General features: G+C 41.4%; 1 protein-coding gene and 1 non-coding gene across 3 annotated transcripts in view; both read right to left on the bottom strand.

Moving 5' to 3' along the window:
• Nucleotides 1–17,365, bottom strand: part of LOC126162048 (myosin-13) — a 320,343-nt gene that overhangs the window by 205,356 nt on the left and 97,622 nt on the right. The window lies entirely within an intron of this gene.
• Trnas-gcu (transfer RNA serine (anticodon GCU)) lies at nt 1,251–1,332 on the bottom strand. Its single transcript has one exon. It is a non-coding gene; the product is annotated as a tRNA-Ser (tRNA).

The raw sequence follows: 17,365 nt of genomic DNA on the forward strand, positions 1-17,365 counted from the left end.
ACTTCAACCATCATTAAATTTCAATACGCAGATGATAATGTCGTTCTTGTCAACTGAGAAGAAGATCTACAAGCAATCCTAAATGCATTTGATGAAGCATGTGCTCGCATTGGACTAATCCTTAACATTCAGAAGACGCAGGTCGTACATCAACTTGCATCTAACTCTATCACCATACGACCAACAATCACAGTCCATGGCAAGTCCTGAAGAACACCGAACACTTCCCATTCCTTGGGCAACCATCTTTCAACAAATGCAAATATTGATGCTGAAATCCAACACCGCCTAAGATGTACCAGTACGGCTTTTGGTCGTCTTCGTTTAAGAGCGTTTGATAATCATAATGTCGGCATTAAGACCGAAGTCTATGTCTGTTATATCATCGCCTACAGAAGGCCCATGCATTGCCTGGAAAAGAAACATCAGCGCTACCTGAGAAGTATCGTAAGGGTGAACATTGACGCAGTAGCATCAGTGTTCTGGAAGAAACAAACTCTACTAGCTTTTAAACCATGATCATCAATCATCAGCTCGATTGGAAGGACCACATTATTTGCATGCCTGAATCCCAGCTACCAAAACAAATTATGCATTCCCAGCTAAAGATTAGTTTAAGGAGACCACAAATACGATACAAAGATCTATTAAAGGACAACGTGAAAATATGTCCGGCTAAAACTGGTAACTGGAAAACCACTGCACTTATTCACCCAGTGCAGCGTCGTAATGTTTGGGAGGAAATTCAGTGCTTCGAGAACCGAGGCGAAAAAAAGAAACAGACAAGCGCAATGCTAGGAAACAACGGGAGCTCATAAATATGAGCAACATTACACAGCCAGTCCCCACCAGAAAAGATGTATATAAAAAATGTGGGAAAATCAACAGCTCAAAGATCGGCCTGTACAGTAACTTTAGATCCCATAGCAACTGAGTTTCGAAGAAGATAATCATACTCGTCAGCGAGTGATAGGCAGTCTGATCTGAATAGTTTTGCTGTAATGTTGAGGGATCACATCAGTTTTATATTTCTTTGTGAGAGCTGGGTAGATTTAGCCACTTTTGTGTTGCCAAATAGGTCTGATGTTTGTTATAACACTAATTTGGACATTTCTTCAAACTTATGACCTATTTAAGTGAGGATATTTGATTGTCACAGAATTGTTAGCGTATCGCAACGTACCGATGACATACGTAACGCTAAGTACTCACAGTTGCATAATCGCAAGACATTATCGAATAAAAACGTTCGACGAGGATGGGATTCGAACCCACGCGTGCAGAGCACATTGGATTAGCAGTCCAACGCCTTAACCACTCGGCCACCTCGTCCTACGTCAAGGCGGGCTTACGTAAGTGTGTGAGGCTGTTTGCAGGCTGCTGCTATTGAGCGTAGTTGAGCGGCCGTAGCCCTCTACAGGCAGGAGGGTCTGTGTCGCCAGACACTGCCCCTGCAGCTGCGCTCACCCCGCCACGCCCCTTCACCTTTCTCTCCCTTTCCCCTTCCTCTACCGCTTTAACGAGGCACCGTAAAAGGCCACACTGCACACAGGAACCGCGCTCCCCTTCTGGAGAAACGCTGCACAGCTGTGGTCGCCTGCACCGTTACACACACACACACACACACACACACACACACACCCGCTTCTTCCTCGTCTCCTTCTTCTTCTTCCTTTTTTTTCTGTTTTCTTTCGCGATGTGAAAGACGAGCTTTTCTGTGGCACAAGTAAAGGCGCAACACTTATCTTTTCAGCAGGGGGTTCCGTCAGGATGGTTGGCATTTAATGTCAACGTCGGGAACATTAGCGATGGAACACGACTTTGACCTGGTCAAAGCCGTGGCTTTGTTCGAAGGTCCATCCCGCCACAAGTAATTCACGGAATAATAAAACATAAAACTGAAACTTGCTGTCAGATTAGAGCTCATGCCTCACATAAATTATTTATTCACTACGCCGCTTTCGACTGTGCAGCCATTTTATTAATAGTCCATAACATTTAGACGCAGCCATCGGTCAGAGTCCTCTCGCCTCAATGAAATGATGACTTCCAGCGTACTTCAAGCTGCTGTCAGCCAAGCGATATTTGCGAACCTCTGATAACGAGCAGACTGTCGAAACCGATAGGGTCTTAAACAGTTACGCCAGCACTCAGTGAAGTAAACCTTATAAGAGAAAGTAATGAGCCAACTGATGCTCCCAGCCAATAACGTGGTTAGTACGAACAATCAACTCCCGTCGTTAAGAGTATTATCAGCGAAAGTCGAGGTTTCGGATTCGAGTCTGATACGCGGTTTTATTATTTTAAAGGTGCGGCAACCGCAGCCAAAATTCCACATGGTGAATAAAATCTTCCGCACTAGCTGTTAAAATACTTTTATTAAAAAGTCACTACCTGTTTCGCATCCATAGAGATGCATCTTCAGTTGATAGGTTGTTTGTTTAACCAGTCATGGTGCGACAAAGTGATCGCTTACAGCCAAATCCTATCGTCTTGAAGATGAACGATAAATTTACGCATTGTCCTCTACACATGACCGCTCACAACGCAATAGCTGCAGATAGAGAGAATAACCAAATTCGGATCGAGTCAACAACCACTCGAATGGTACATTCGTTAGCCTGGATTTTCTTTATAGGCGCTTCGCCCACAACAGTTTAGTGGAATGCTGGGCTGGTTCCACACCTACACTTAAGTGCCACGTTAGCAGTCAATTTAACAACAAAACGTACTGAACAGAGTTTGAACTGGGTTCAGGCATGTGGAAAACTTTGCATTCCGCCCTTACGTTACGGTAGATTAAAATGGGCATATGATCTGAGATCCACATCCACGGTCAGAAGAAACTCATTCCCCACGGAATCTGAATGGAAACATAACTATGTAGACGTACACAACAATGAAACCTCAAAGCAAGCGAAATTACTGAAAATTTAAAAGATTAAGCTGTATAGAATACCTTTATGATTTAACATCTCTAGAACAATACTTCACGTGGGTCCGTCTATCAGATATTTAGCTCCAAAAACTGGAAATGTACACGAATATACCAATGTGCGAGGGCATGCTGAAGAGTTAAGCCTCAGATTTATTTATGTGGAAACTCTTAAACCTTTTTAAATAAAACGAACGCTATAAAATTCTACGTCTTTATTCTTCTTGCCTACATACGAGGATTGGAACTTAAATAGCGGCAACTATTTATTCACAACCGATACAAAAGAGTTACACGTTTGCCCCTGTTACTGTCCTTCAAAGTAGTCACCAGCGTTGTGAATAACCCGTTGCCAGCGATGTGGAAGGCGTAGTATACCGTTAGCAGAGCCTGTTCTGTTGATTGCGCGAATGGAGCGGTCTACTACCTGTCGAATCTCTGAAATAGTTCTGAAGCGAATGCCACTAAGTGGTTCCTTCATTTTCGGAATAAAATCAAAGTCGCAGGGACTTAAGTCTGGAGAGTATGGTGGGTGGTACAGTACTTCCCACTTCCATCGACCGATCAGAGCAGCCACAGCTTGCGCTGTATGCGCCCGCGCATTGTCGTTCAAAATGATGGTTGAGTTGCATAGAAAGTGTCGCCACTTCTTTCGCAAAGCTGGTCGCAGGTGATGCTCCAAAAACGAACAGTAATACTGTGAATTGACGGTCTGTCGTGGAGGAACGTAATGCGTTAGGATAATACCATCACAGTCGTACACGAGAATCACCATAACTTTAGGCCGCTCCATTCGCACCATCAACAGAACAGGCTGTGCTAACGGTGTACTGCGTCTTCCACATAGCTGGCAACGGGTTCTACACAACGCTGGTGACTACTTTGAAGGACAGTAACAGGTGAAAACATGTAACTCTTTTGTGTCGGTTGTGAATAAATAGTTGCCGCTATTTAAGTTCCAACCCTCGCATTTGCAGTCCGTTGCCGCTAGAGGGCACCGACTTGTAACGTGCAACGTGGCTGTGTGTAACTTAACTGTGCCGGTACTTTAGGTACAGCGTGTTGTAAACGAGTTTCGAATTCGAAGAGTTCGTTCGCTCATGGATCATGACACTGCCAGACCACACTGGAGCGCTGCGACATCTACAATAATGCGATTCTCCGTACAATCATGACTTGGTGCCATCCGATTTTCATGTGTATCCAAAACTTAAAGAACACGTTCGAGGTCCTCACTTTGATAGTGATGAAGCAGTACATGCAGGGGTGAGGCTGTCGTTCCGTCAACAAATTCAAACATTCTACAGTGACGGTATCAACAAACTGGTCTCTCGTTGGGAGCAATTTGTTCGACGCCAGGGTGACTATATTGAGAAACAAATATGTAGACATGAAGAATAAAGAAGTACAATGTTAATAACGATTGTTTTATTTTAAAAGATTTAAGAGTTTCGCATCAGAAGTTGGGAGGTGTTACTTTTCAACACGCTCTCGTAATAAGAGAGTATTGTGTTTTTCACTAGAATATCGTCCCATGTACACCATTGCATAATTCTACAAGATATTTGCAAATATGTGCATAATAATCAGTGCTACATGAAACAATCAGTCGTGTAAAATGCATATCATGCTTTAAGTAATCTCATACAAAGAACTGTCGATCATTGTAACAAGTGAGCAATTTTCTAACAGTATTACGTTTGGTAGCAAGCTGACGCCTACAAAGAAAATACACAGCTTAACAGCATTCTTTTCAGATTTCCAGCGAAGCTGACGTTTCAGTAACTATGTATAGTATTTTAGGATGTAAGTTCTACTGTAAAACGATGAGATTGGTACCACAGGAAAAAGAAATTGTGGTGCGCTGCGTCAAACAGTCACACTGATGAACCCCTCCCAATAAATAAACAATAATAAACGTAGATAAAAGCCTCTAACTCAGCCATTCTCTTCAGTTACGTTATTCGAATTCCACGGTTCCTGTGTTGAATGGTCCTTGGAAAGAAGTCAAGGCTGAACATTTAATTTAAGTGCAGTACAGTGAAACGACATACCATTAGTGTTTTACATAGCTAATTCTAATTATACATTAACCTAAAAAATAAATTTAAGGGTTTCTGTGAAGATATTCTTTAATGAAATAGAATGAGTTACCAAACAGAGAGTTCATTTATTCAGTCTTAATCTCCACTACATTATCTGCTTGAAATTTAAGTTGCTATGGTATTTATTGAATACATGTGTACACAAGTACCCGACTCCTCTCTGCATTAATCTTAATTCCATGAAGTCTTTACAAAAGTTGTTTTTGGTCCTAGTGTTAAGTTTATTGTTTTTTATGAAAACAGAAACTATTCGTAATGAAGTAGTTGACAAAATACCATGTTGTCGCACACCGTGGTCGTAGGCATGTCCGCTGCCCGAATTCAAGATATTCTCACACAGCCTGAGGAAGTCAACTAAAGCAGTTGTCGAAATGTTGTGCAGAGACATAAACTCACTTAAACACACCGAAAAAACTCAAAAATCAAACATGCACCCGTGGGTGTTGATTCAGTTGTGAGAATAGCTCTATGTCTAATAGATCAGAATTTTGAGTTGACAGTCATCAGCAGTCACAAATCATTTAAAAGAGTCACATAACACTGTAATCAGTTTCTGCGTAAATGATTACAAATAACTTCACCTGTTATGAACGACTTTGTCCTCATAGCAATAAGACGCATGAACGTTTTCTGACAGAAATGCTTGGATTTAGATGCACGGGAATGGAAATTGTGAACCTTTCTGTGTATAAAAATGTAAGAAAATTGTGATATTAGTGTTACGATTCGTACCTAATATGAATTGTGCGGCAGAGAAAGATAAGAGTAACGATGGGACGCTACGTTGGTTGAATCGATCTCTCAAGGCCAATAGCGGGAGTAGCCGCTTACGCAACGTTTGATCGATTTATTCGCAAGTACAGCCCAAACGTATGAGACATCGGTTAGGCTAGGTTAAGGGGGTAATTTAAATACTTCAAGGGATACGCTGTGCATAAAAGTTGCATTATTCTCACGTGACAACATTATGGGGCTTTGTGCGCCATCAATAAGTAGACACAAACAACGACGCTGATTATTTCGTGTAATTTAGAGAATGCAGTCTAAGAATCTACTGTAGCCCCATTTGTGTTACTCGAAGAAAGATACAGTTCATGTCCACGTATCACAACGAGAATAGAATGAGGGGAATTTAACTTAGGCGCCGCTCGGAGTGGCCGCGCGTTTTGAGGCGCCATGTCACGGATTGCCCAGTTTCGAGTCCTCCCTCGGACGTGGGTGTGTGTACTGTTCTTGGCATACGTTAGTTTAAGTAGTGCGTAAGCCTAGGGACCGATGGCCTCAGCAATTTGGTCCCTTAGGAATTCACACACATTTGAACATTTAACTTAGGCCTACTACTTATAAAAACAAATTAGCTGTCCCATTAACTTCCATGTTTCCCAGAAATGCAAATATCTTCTCAGCTGATCCCAAAATTAGTTAAGAATGGATCCACAAGTTATGTGTTGGCTCATTTCACAGTAACATCACTCACTGACTGTGAGTCATTGATAAAAAGGAGAAATGATGCTTTTAGTTCATACTACACAATCCGAAGAACTGCATTTTGCCATTTTACTGAATAGTGAACAGTCTATACATCTTAAAAATTGAAGTCCCTCTATATTTGTTATAAATTAAAGTCCATCTGTATCTATTATAAATTAAAGTCCCTCGTCGCTTCTTTCTGCTTGTATGTGAAGGTTAATCTCAGGAAGTACTGTAGGAATTTTGACATGGTTTTCACTAATAGACTTCCTCTTATAAGGGGAGAGTTTTTATTTATCTGTAACTATTATAAATAAGTCGTCGGGTCAGTACTTACTGCTACTCGTGCGGAATTGCGGCGGATCGTTAGTTAAGTATAAAACATTTAGCAAACGTCCTTATTTCTAAACTTTGAGTGCTGTAACTCTCATAGAACTTCACAAGCTATGTCGATAGTCTATTCAAACAATGAAATACAGGAAACAGGTGCCGATAAGATTTTAGGTCCACAGATAGGCTGCAACACGAATTGAAAAACCCATTTGAATTAATGAAGCGACTTCATTCTAGTACAGCTGCAGTACGCGTGAGTATATCTGTAGGTGATTTAAAAATAAAAAGAAACTTTGAAAGTAGGCAGAAGAGAGTAAGTTCAGAAATTATGTTTTTTTGAAAACCAGCTTACAGGTTAATATTTTCTAAAAACGAAACCGTGTTATAACAATAGTTAATATTACACTGTATGAAATACTGCAACAAGTTACACGTTTTCTTGAAATGATTTTACTATACCATTACTAATTTCGGGTCTGAGCTCATCGTCAGATGGCAGAGTTGACTTCTCGCCTGTTTTACATTTGTGTCCTAAAATATAACAAAGTTTTTGTGTCGCATAGTTTACAAAAGATCTTTCATTTTACACTTGCGTCCTAAAATGAAAATTCTTCAGTAAGCTATGAATCATAAAAACTTTGTTAGATTTTAGAACACAAATGTAAAACAGGCAAGAAGTCGGCGCTACAATCTGACGATGAGCTCAAGCCTGAAACTAGTAATGGTACAGTAAAATCATTTCAAGAAAACTTGTAGCTGGTTGCAGTTTGTATACAGTGTGAATTACGAGAACAGCTGCGGTGTTTTCCAACCACAATGGATAATATAGGTGGTATTAGCTATAAAGCATGCTGTAGACTGTTCTTCAAAAATTTGGTATTTACTATTTGTGTACCTCATATATTCAGCAGTGTACCTTACCGTTAGGAATTCTCTTTTGTTAAAAAATAATGGGTTGCATCAGTGTAATTCGTTCTCAGTGGTAGAATGCGTCAGGTTGTAGAAATGATGTAGCAACGTTTCAACCATGATTGCCAGTAGCCTTCATGCAACGTTATTGGGGTAACGCAAGTGTAACTCTCATGTACTGTCTTCTGTCCTATCCCTACAATTCCTTACAATGCACATGAAAAAAATTGGCATTAGGATTGTGGAGAGGAAGGGAGCTGACGTTCTTTACTGATTGTAATTTAAGACAGGATATTATTGGTTCACTTCATCGCACTTTTATACAACTGACCAACTCTCACACGGACTCATTGTTAGTTTTAACATGACGTCTCTCATCACGAATGTGCCAGTGGAAGCGGTGGCAACATTTTTCAAGAGCGAATTGCCTTAGACGAGTTCGTACAACACCTTGACAACCACTCTCTTTGAAATGAAAAGGAACATTTTGTGAGTACGCAGACGGCGTAACAAAGAAATGGTCCCTTTCGACATGTAGCAACGTTTCAGCCATGATTGCCAGTAGCCTTCATGCAACGTTATTGGGGGAACGCAAGTATACCTGACTATGGAAGCGTTTGAGGATCAGCACTTCCTTCCGCACAGCTGAAGCTAAATGCTGCTTTCTCTGTCTCGACGATACTTTCGCAATCTGTCCAGGAAGACCCCCCCCCCCTCCGCCAAAAAAATGATAAATTTCTTTAAGTTAAGATGCGGCCTAACTTTTGCTTAAAGTAACGCCCAAATTGCCCAAACTCTATTCATGCAGTGTTTCATAATGGAAGCACTTAGTGACTTCCAACAAACTTTAAGAATAGGTTATTTGAAATATGTCCTGAATTTTTTCTCGATTACGTGCCTAAAGTCAAATACTTAAAGACATTAACTCACTTCTAAAGTAATCAGGCGTTTAAAGCTGTTTTACACACGGGAGTTCGGTTCTTTAAAGAATTGGGGGTTTACTGATTTTGTACTAGGACTGCAATGGGAACATTCTTTGATCAGGTAACAACATCTTGCCAGTCTAATATTTAGCAAGAATGTGCGGTAAATTTGTGTTTAGCTAACCATGTTTAATTTCTTTTATTTCTTTCATGTTTTAGTGTAGATGAGAATGTAAGGTAAAAAGTTTTTAATAATATTCCGTCAATGCAATTACATGCTACTGCTGCGAATTCTGAAGCGTCGAGCCAGTAGGGAACGTTTAATCTATGAAAAAATTTGACTCGAATGTGCGAGGACGGATGGCGCCAGAGCGGAGCTAATTAGTGAAAACTTAATTATTTTGTGAATGGCATAGTAGTTTTAGTGGCGCCTGAATGTGAAGAAGCTCAAGATCACAGAGATTGTGTAAGAAGACAGAGAACGCATTAATAACACAGGGGGGTAAGAAGAACTCAGAACTTTATAGAACAGGACTTCTTCGCTATTGTTGCAATAGCTTATCGGAATTTTGAGTGGAGAGCTAATTCTGAAAATCGTAGAAGAGAACTTCGGAAGAGGTGAAAGCTTTAAAGAAAAGAAGAGAAACGAAGATAAAGAATTATAAGAGAGAAAATTTTTCAGGATCCAACGCAAAAGACATCGGGAGACAGAGCCGAAGAATACATCAAGCATCATAAAACCAGAAACAGATTAGTCAAGAGAATTCTTAGTAGTAAACCGAGCTGTTTTTCGTGTTACTTTTGACAGAACTATCGACTCTGTTACGAATGGAAGCTGACAGTTATTGTTCGTGTATTGAATTGTGGAACGTTTCAAAAGTTAGCTTAACCAGGGGAAGGACCAAACCATGAAATAATTGGTGAAGGCCTATAAAAGACACGGTTCGCCATTTGAAAACATATAGTTAGCACTCATCCATTGTTACAGTATAAAATCGTGTCTAAAAATTTAAAGCCGGCATAATCCAGTTGTGCATCCTATCCAGAAATAGTTTCCAAGATTTTACAGAATCGATTCAACCACGAGACGGTGTGTCGGAGCAGCAGCAGAAATTGTGCTTTTTCTAATTAACTTTACTATTGACGAGATAACAACCACCATATTTCTGTGGTCCATCGACTGTCAGAAACAGATGCAGAGTGCCGGGATAAAAGTCCATTTAATTCCACCAGTATGACGACATGTGAGACAGATGAATATTCCAGCTTTTTCTACACAGTGTACAATTTTGTTCGGCAATAGGCGTTGACGAAGACTGCAGAACTGCATTCTATATTCCTTAAAAAAAGAAAGGAACATAATTTAATTGCATAGCAATTCATAATCAGCATTAAAATCTTTCGCAGTTAGAATTTGTAATCATACCAATTAACAGTGACAGTCTAAGCATTAGAGATTGTGTGTAACGTAACGTTTAGTAGAAATGATTAACAATCATATTATGAAATTAATTACTCTCTGAATATATTTACCTCCATTGGAAGAAAGTATCACTTTTGTTTAGAAACAACAAGATTTAACGTGTAACATCAGGAAAATATCTCATTATAACGTTCACTCTCTACCCACTTTGAATCTCATTTTAACTCGTTAATGCTTTTTTTCAATCATTGCTAGAAGTTTCGTTTTGATACTACGATAAATCAGTTCATGGCTAACTTCGCATTTTGATACACAACAGATTTTTAAGAGGCAATGTTTAATATAAACTTGATTCAGGATATCTTACTAAGTACCAATCTACCGATGTACACTGATAATTCAGATAATTGTCGGATTCAATCGGACACTAGAACTGACCCGATATTTCTCAGTGGTTTACTCGCTCTTAGTCCCACAACATATCTGACATGACCATCGTTGGTATCAACACAGACGTCTTCTATAGCAAACAGTTGACCTTTTAAGTAGTTGTTGTTACAAAAGAAATTCTGATGCGTTATTTTGTAAGAGTGTGTGAGTGTATTATTTTGCCCATCTCAAACTGAAGTAGGTAGAAAGCTAACCACAAGCCAGTTGTGTAGCTATAATCACTTAGCATCCTGTGTTAAGCAGAATCTGGTTTAAGGGGCGTGGCACATTGAGGATATTTTAAGTAGGAAGATTCAATTGCAGCCTCGGTCTGGTTGGTCACTGGTGCACTAAATATTCGCAGCAGTGCATCGAACTCTTGCTATTGGTGTTTTATACTCTGTGAGTTCACAGAAATGAATCTGATTGTCTTATTCAGTTTTAGTAGGACACATTTTGGTTCTTATCAAAACAATTTAAACTTATTAAAATTCGTGAAAATGTCTCAATTAATCTATTTCAGCTTAGTGGCTCAGTAAAGGATTTGTTTTTTTTTTAAATTTTTTTTAATGAGATCAGGATCATTATATGGTTAAAAAAACATTTCAAGTATTTCAGGATTTAACATTGGTGCCCAAAGGAATCAGATACATGGGTACATGGGTACACCTGTATTCAACAAGCAGTCATGCTTTGGATCTTCATATTGAATTACAGAATTTGCTTGCGCAACTCTTTCTGTTCAGTGAAGATTTTCTTCAAAAAACATTAAAGTTAATGTGTTATGTCATAATTAATGTTTGTTCTAAATATTGTAATCTTTCTTAAATGTAAGTCATTTCATTCCATTCCCCACGTTTCAGAGACCAGTCTTCACAGTTTGGATAGAATACGATGTCTGTAATGTGATGTAAAAAGAACTGTGGATAGTGAGAGATTAATTTTCGATTTTGTATACAAAAATAAAGAGTAAGTTTACAACCGAGCGAGGTGGCGCAGTGGTTAGCACTAGAGATGGGCAAAACTGTTCTTTTCAGAGATTGGATCAGAACTGTTCACTCCCTGAAATGAATTAGCTCTTTTTCATGACTCACCACTCATTTACAATAGAAAATAAATGTAAGGCACATTGCCCTTTAAACTTGGTTTATTCCAGTACTATACCTGTATTTTGATCTTATTTGATCCTATTTTGAAGTAACACAGATAATGAGTAAGAATTTTGTATTGTTTATTGAAATTTCCATGATATGACAAAGTTTTTGATTATTGATTTATTTTGCACTATCGTGGTTTTTTGGGTGATCGGAAAATGTTGTAACTTGAGATTTACATTAACAATATATTTGGCTATAATGTATTAAAATTTCATTAACCTCATACAAATACATCGCAAGCCATATATTTTTAAAGTGAACGTTTCCTTTCGAAGACGCCTAAAATCGCAAAATCCGTACCAGAATAAGAAAAAAAAATATAAATTTGACTGTAAAACGAAAGTGCTGCATATAGCCTTACGCAGAATAAAACAAGAAAAATATTGGTGTATCACATTTTGCAATACGTTTATCGGTTCGCTCGTAATTAAAGCGTAAATTCGAGTGTCCATAATAAAAATCCTATAGTAAGAGGAGTCATCAGGAACCTAATCTAATCAGTTTAAACAAATAAAAATAAAATAAAAACAATTGATGTATACATAACATAATAATGTAATATACATAGCGGTATTACTACGAAGAACAATATCCAGTGGGGACGAACTCCGATGCAGAGGCGAGCAGGTCGAGCCGCGAGCTGTATTACTGCGTGAGCTGAGACTGCAGAGACCAGAGTGACACCTGAGTCGCTTTGCTCGACGCTCTGGCTAGAGTCGAGACGGTGGGGTGAGCGTTGAGCGGGCGAGTTCCGAGGGTGGGGGTGAGCGGTGAACTCACCCGCTCCGAGACAAATCGTCCGTTCCCTTGCGAGCAGGTTTTTGCAAGTAGTTCCTATGTTATCCGCTAGGTGGCTCTCTGTCCTGTTGCTCGCATCAACTGCGACTGAAACGATCGCCGACAGAGTGTGATGCAAAGTTAAGCTGCGCCAGACACTGCACAGTCCACACGGCAGACGACGCACAGAGACGGCACGGCATATGTGAAACACAAAATCCAATGGGGCACTGCACAATGCAGGCAGCCAAGGTAGAAGCAGGGCAGAGGCCGGCGCTGGCTGTGTTGTGTGGCGTGCACTGTGCTCTGACCAGCAGAGGCGCTGCTGATATGCTCCGTCTCTCTCTCACTCTCTCTCTCTCTCTCTCTCTCTGCCGTGGGAAACGTTTGGAGCTACCGTTCTTTTTTTCTGAATCACTGATTGTTCACTCCTTTGAAAGATTGAACTCTATGAATTAGTTCAAGAGCGGATCCCCCATCTCTAGTTAGCACACTGGACTCACATTCGGGAGGACGACAGTTCAATCCCGCGTCCGGCCATCTTGATTTAGGTTTTCCGTGATTTCCCTAAACCGCTCCAGGCAAATGCCTGGATGGTTCCTTTGAAAGGGCACGGCCGACTTCCTTTCCCGTCCTTCCCTAAACTGATGAGACCGATGACCTCGCAGTTTGGTCTCTTCCCCCAAAAACAACTAACAACAGTAAGTTTACGTTTCATAAGACATTTGTAACATGTAAGACGATGGTTTATTCAAACAGAAACGGAAGTATTCGTTTCTTTGGATGGCAGTCTCCTGCAGTAGGGGAAGAGCCAGCCGGAGTGGCTGAGCGGTTCTAGGCGCTACAACCTGGAACCGCGCAACCGCTACGGTCGCAGGTTCGAATCCTGCCTCGGGCATGGATGTGTGTGATGTCCTTAGCTTAGTTAGGTTTAAGTAGTTCTAAGTTCTACTGATGACCTCAGAAGTTAAGTCCCACAGTGCTCAAAAAAAAAAAAAAAAAAAAAAAAAGGTAGGTGACGAAAGTCATGCGATAGCGATATGCACACTCACAAATGGCGGTACCCAAGGTCTAAAAGGGCAGTGCATTGGACGGGCTGCCATTTGTTCTCCGGTGATTCATGTGGAAAGGTGTTCGACTTGATCATGTGCGCACGACGGGAATTAACATACTATAAACGCAGAATCGTACTTTTTGGAAATCGTTAAGGAATTCAGTATTCCAAGATCCACAGTGTTAAGAGTGTGCCGAGAATACCACATTTCAGGCATTACCTAACACCACGGACAATGCAGTGGCCGACGGCCTCCACTTAACGACGGAGAGCAGCTGCGTTTGCATAGAGTTGCAATGCTAACAGACAGGCATCACTGTGTGAAATAACCACAGAAAGCAATGTGGAACGTACGATGAACGTATCCTTCAGGACAGAGCGGCAAAATTTGAAGCTAATGGGCTGTGGCAGCAGATCACCGAAGCGATTGCCTTTGCTAAAAGTACGAAATCGCTTGCAGCGCCTCTTCTGGGCTCTTGACCATATCGGTTGGACCGTAGATGACTCGAAAACCGTGGTCTTGTACAATGAGTCGCGAGTGTGGTGCAGACCCGACGAAGTGATGGACCGAAGTTGCCAAAAGAGGCACTGTGCAAACTGATGGTGGCTCCATTGTGGGGTGGGCTGTGTTTACACGGACAGGACTGGATCCTCAGGTCATGAACCGATCATTGACTGGGAATGTTTATATTCTGTTACTTGGAGGCCATCTGTAGCCATTCAAGGAATTCATTTTCCCAAACATATGACCGGGCCACAATCCTTCGCTATTAGTTTGAAGAACATTCTGGGCAATTCGAACGAATGATTTGGCCACCCATATCGCCTGACATGAATCCTGTCGAACATGTATGGGCCCGAGAGATTAGTTCGTTCACAAAATCCTGCACCGGCAACACTTTCGCAATTATGAATCGCTATAGCGGCAGCATAGCTCAATATTTCTGCAGGGGACTTCCAACGACTTGTTGAGTCCATAACACGTCGAGTTGCTGAATTACGCTGGGCAAAAGGAGGTCCGACGCGATAATAGGAGGTATCCCATGACCTTTTTTACCTTAGTGTATATCAGTAAGAATAATTTTTCTGTCTTAAACTTACTATAATTTAAGCCAGAGTGCGCTAGTGGAGTAACATTCTCTTAAATTTAAGTATACCAAAGAAAAAATAATAGTAGTTGTAAATGTGTGATTTCTACACTGAAAATATGAATGTATCGGGTGAAGTGGCGTAGCTACCAAATATTGTTGCCGGCCGATGTGACCGAGCGGTTCTAGGCGCTTCAATCTGGAACCGCTCGACCGTTACGGTCGCAGGTTCGAATCCTGCCTCGGGCATGGATGTATGTGATGTCCTTAGGTTAGTTAGGTTTAAGTAGTTCTAAGTTCTAGGGGACTGAAGACCTCAGGAGTTAAGTCCCATAGTGCTCAGAGCCATTTGAACCAAATATTGTACTCCTCCGTAAGGACCTCGACCTCAGTCTTGATGTAGCGTTCCTGAACCTGTACTAAATCACTGCCATTAAATGGTGGAGCTGTTTTTTCAATGAAGCAACATGTGAAACCTGTGTTTTCTGATCGTCTACAGTGATCTAGCTGGATGTGACTTATAGTAAATCTCCCATACGAAGAGAAATAATTACAACAAAAATTGAAAGAAACCTGAAATAAGATAAGACTTAAAGACAACGGAAATATAAGTTGAATATTATCTGTTTACTGAATGACATACACTTCGTCTACGTATCTGCGTATCGAACCGGTATCTTGAGTTGGTGAGACATATACATTTCTTAGTACTCAATAACATAAAATCAGACTCTGGTATAAAATAAAATTTCTTCACTACAACTTCTAAGTTTAAAGTAATATTTTCCGTGGGTTGAACAAATCCTCCATATTCATAGCTCTGTTCCAACCCTCCTGTTTCAGTGGGTGGTTTGACATACTGAGCAGTAGCGTGGGAGATGAGTTGTTTGGGGCTAGTGGGAATTAAAGTAATGTTCGTTAAATATGCAAATAAGAGGGGTTTATGGACTGTATGGTTGCTGGAGGTTTATCTACATCCACTTATACGCCGCGCGGGGTAGCCGCGCGGTCTGGGGCGTCTTGTCACGGTCCGCGCGGTTACCGCCGTCGGAGGTTCGAGTCCTTCCTCGGACATGGGTGTGTGTGTCGTCCTTAGCGTAAGTTAGTTTAAGTTAGATTAAGTAGTGTGTAAGCTTACGGACCGATGACCTCAGCAGTTTGGTCCCATAAGACCTTACCACAAATTTCAAATTTTTCCATTTATACTCTCCACAAGACGCTGTAGAGTGCACAGCGGAAAGTACAAGGAGCGATCAAAAAATTTTCTGTCTGAGAGCGTTGCTGAAGCGAATATTCGACGTAACGAAACCACGCTGTGGAGATATAAACACCGACGTGTAGGCAAGGGATCAGTGTGGTAGTCTGTCTTTCCGACGTGCGCGCGGTAAATACGGAAACGTGAGTTGTAGTTACGTCATCACTAAATGTATTCAAACAGGACCAATGACCAGTTATTCTTTTCTTGTCTGCCAAAGGACAAACACCGGTAGGTATCCATTGGAGAAAGAAGAATGTGTATGGGGCAGCATATACATCTACATATACACTCCGAAATCCACTGTACGGTGCATGACGGACGGTAGCCCCCACTACTGCTAGTCATTTCCTTCCCCGTTCCATTCACAAATAGAACGATGGAAAAATGACTGTCTGTATGCCTCCGTATGAGCCCTAATTTCTCGTATCTTCGTGGTCGTTATGTGTAATGTATATTGGAGACAACAGAATGGTTCTGCAGTCAGCTTCAAATGCCGATTCCATAAATTTCCTCCGTAGTGTTTCTCGAAAAGAATGTCATCTTCCCTCTCTCCCACTTGAGTTCCGCGGCACCTTCGTAACACTTGCGTGTTGTTCGAACCTTCCAGTAACAAATCTAACACCTCACCTGTGGTGTACACCACTTCTAACAAACACCGAACAACGCGCTCCAGTACGCGGCCGCCAAATACATCGCTGGCCGCACTTCTCTGGGCGGCCCGCTGCTTCCATCGCTGGTCGTTTTCACACGCACGCTCCCTTACGTGGCCGAGAAATATATCGCTGGCCGCACTTCTCCGGGCGGCTCGCGTCTACCATCGCTGGCCGCCTTCGCGCGCGCGCGTTTGTCAGCACACAGCAATTGGCTACGCCAGGAAATATTGCGATCGGTTTTCCCTGGGAAACAGCGACCCCAGACGACGGCTCCATTAACTAGCAAGCCTTATATAAACCCGGCCGCCGCCGCAAACGACAGTTCTCATCGGGAAGTGCAGTACGCCGTGTTCCAGCTGCTTGTGGATGACTCGCCGCACTACTCGAGGTTACCTGGCTGCTCGGCGGAAAATCTTGCGACTTCACTTGGAGAGACTGAACTTCACTGGACTTGGAAATAATTACGGAACGTGCACCCCACCATGCACATTCGGACATTGGTATAACCAAACTTTAATTCTGCATTACTTCTGAGTGTGAGCCTGGGTAGACGCTTGGCTAACATAATTGTTAAAAAGTGATTTTGATTTAATAAACCAGACTGAAGAGGTTATTGTGTTATTCCTGGTTATAACATCACCTCTGAACTGCGTCTTACTTCCATCCGACCTGGCGCGGATCCCAAACACTTTAGCAGTACTCAAGAATAGATCGCACCAGCGTCCTATATGCTGTCTCTTTTACACATGAACCAATCTTTCCTATAATTCTCTCAATAAACTGAAGTCGACAATTTGCCTTTCCTGCCACAATCCTCACATGCTCATTGTGTTTCATATCGCTTTGCAACT

Source organism: Schistocerca cancellata, chromosome 2 (genome assembly GCF_023864275.1).
Source record: "Schistocerca cancellata isolate TAMUIC-IGC-003103 chromosome 2, iqSchCanc2.1, whole genome shotgun sequence".
NCBI classification, from domain to species: Eukaryota; Metazoa; Arthropoda; class Insecta; order Orthoptera; family Acrididae; genus Schistocerca; species Schistocerca cancellata.